Raw genomic sequence first — 2,513 nt, 5'->3', positions numbered from 1 at the left:
TGGCTATTCCTGCCAGCTTGGTGTCGTCTGCAAATTTGATGAGTTCCCCATCTATCCCCTCGTCCAAATAGTTGATGAAGATGTTGAAGAGCACTGGGCCCAGAACAGAGCCTTGGGGCACCCCAGTACACACTTCCCTCCATGTAGATGTGGTTCCATTGAGGACCACTCGCTGAGTACGGCCGGTCAGCCAGCTACGAATCCATCTGGTGGTGATGCTGTCTACCCCACATTTTTCTATCTTGTCAAGTAGTAGGTTGTGGTCTACTTTATCAAATGCCTTACTGAAGTCCAAGTAAATTATGTCCACAGCATTCCTCTGATCCACTAATTTTGTCACTTGGTCAAAGAATGCAATAAGATTTGTCTGGCATGATCTATTTTTGACAAACCCATGTTGGCTTTTAGTAATGACTTTGTTTGCCTCTAGGTGTTCGCTGATTCGTTGTTTTATTATCTTTTCCAGGATCTTCCCAGGTATTGAGGTCAGGCTGAAAGGTCTGTAATTTCCTGGATCCATTTTTTTTCCTTTTTGGAAGATGGGAACTACATCAGCTCTTTTCCAGTCCTTTGGTAGTTCCCCTGTGCTCCACGATCTTTGAAAAATATAGTTCAGTGGTTCTGAAATCACATCTGCCAGTTCCTTGAGAACCTTGGGGTGTAATCCATCTGGTCCTGGCGATTTGTACTCGTCTAGGCTGGACAGGTGCTCACTTACCATTTTCTTGCCTATCTTAACTTGTGTTTCTGTTCTGTTTTTTATGGCACTATTTTTGATAGGTTGGTCTGTTTTTTCCCTTTGTGTAAACACATGCAAAAACTGAGTTAAATAGTTCTGCTTTCTTCCTGTTGCTTGTCACCTTCTTGCCACTTTCACCCACTTTTTTCTTGTTTTTTACATGTTGAAAGAAGCTTTTCTTGTTATTTTTGACTTTGGTCGCAAGCCTTAGTTCATTTTGAGCCTTGGCTTTCCTCACTTCATCTTTGCAGGCTCAGGCTATTTGCTGATATTCTGACTTAGTTATGTGCCCCTCTTTCCACTTTCTATACTTGTCCTTGTTATAGGCAGAATAAAAGAAAACCAGTTAATGAGTCAACATTCTTCTGGATAAAGGAGGAGGGGGAGGATAAAAAGGATTTAAATTTTCAGCAAAAAGGAATTTGATATCAAAAGTTCAAAATAGATAAATGGACAATAACTTTGAAATATTAAATTTGTTGAAAGTGCTTTTAAAAGTATTGGAATTAAATAGGCAAATAGACCTGACTTTCACGAGACTGTTATTTGTTTAGCATTAAAGAGCATAGACAATTGGTAGATTTTACAGAATAAAGATAATGTGAGCCAGATTGTGACAGTGACTGCAACGATGGAGTGCCATTTTTAGATGAATGTATCAAAGATGCAGAAAGGCAAAACAAAAAAAGGCCGGGGGAAGCCTGCCCTTCCCTCTTGTAACTGAGACACTTTCGTTTGTGGATTACAAAATTAGAACTACAATTTTACGGTACCAAATGAGCAGGAAATATAGGAGAATGGAGGAGGGGATTGGTTGCACAACTTGTGGAAAGAGGAATTACACCAAAATTGCTTCAGAAAATGTTTGAGGATTTACTCAAAGGGTTCTCTGAATCATTTAATACTAAATTGACAGCTTTGGAAGAGAAAAGTGACCAGACATGTAAAACAAATTAATGATAAAGAATTTTTAAAAAGTTATAAATGGAGAGATGAAAAAATGAAGAGGATACAGAGGCAAAAAATGACAAAGTTCACAGAATCTGCAAAATTAGGAAAGGATGTCCTGGTGCATTTTGTTAGGAAGAAGAGACCAAGTTCTGCAGAAGCATTTTAATGCAAGATTGAAGGTTGATAATACAGATGCAATTGTGCTTAAAGAAATTATGATTAAAATACTGCATCAAAGAAAACTACTTCTTTCTGACTGATAGACTTATCAGAAAAATAATCCATTTTGATGGACCAGACTGGCAGAATGTTTTTTACTTTCAAACAGCATAGGTTTTAACTGAATTATATGCAGAAAGCAAGAGAATGTCTAGAAAAATTCAAAACACTGGAGACAATACAAATGGGTGTGACAGATGAGTCTATACAAAAACCTTTACAAGTGCAACTGGAAAGTGAAAGGAATGGTCCTATATTAGATATTACACATATTGACTTTTCTAAATATTTGGCTTCATTATGGATTAAAAATGCTTAATAAGGAATGTAAATGAAACACATGCCCCTTAAAATAGAAAAAAAAATATTGTTCGAAAAAATTAAAACGTATATTAAACTAATCTTTTTTATGTATAATCTTTTATCCAATAATTTATAAACTAAATGTGTTTAAACCCACTTATTAAATAGAGTCGTCTTGTTTTTTTTTCTTAAAGATTTTTTTATTAAAAATCTATGTACTTTGATGTAGGGTCTTGTTTTCGGTGGAAAGTAAAACATGATCTCTTTCAAGAGTTGAATGCTGGACAATTGAACCCAACAT

Source organism: Protobothrops mucrosquamatus, unplaced genomic scaffold, assembly GCF_001527695.2.
Source record: "Protobothrops mucrosquamatus isolate PMUCROS unplaced genomic scaffold, P.Mucros_1.0 scaffold844, whole genome shotgun sequence".
NCBI classification, from domain to species: domain Eukaryota; kingdom Metazoa; phylum Chordata; class Lepidosauria; order Squamata; family Viperidae; genus Protobothrops; species Protobothrops mucrosquamatus.
Note: the sequence above shows the minus strand (reverse complement) of the source record.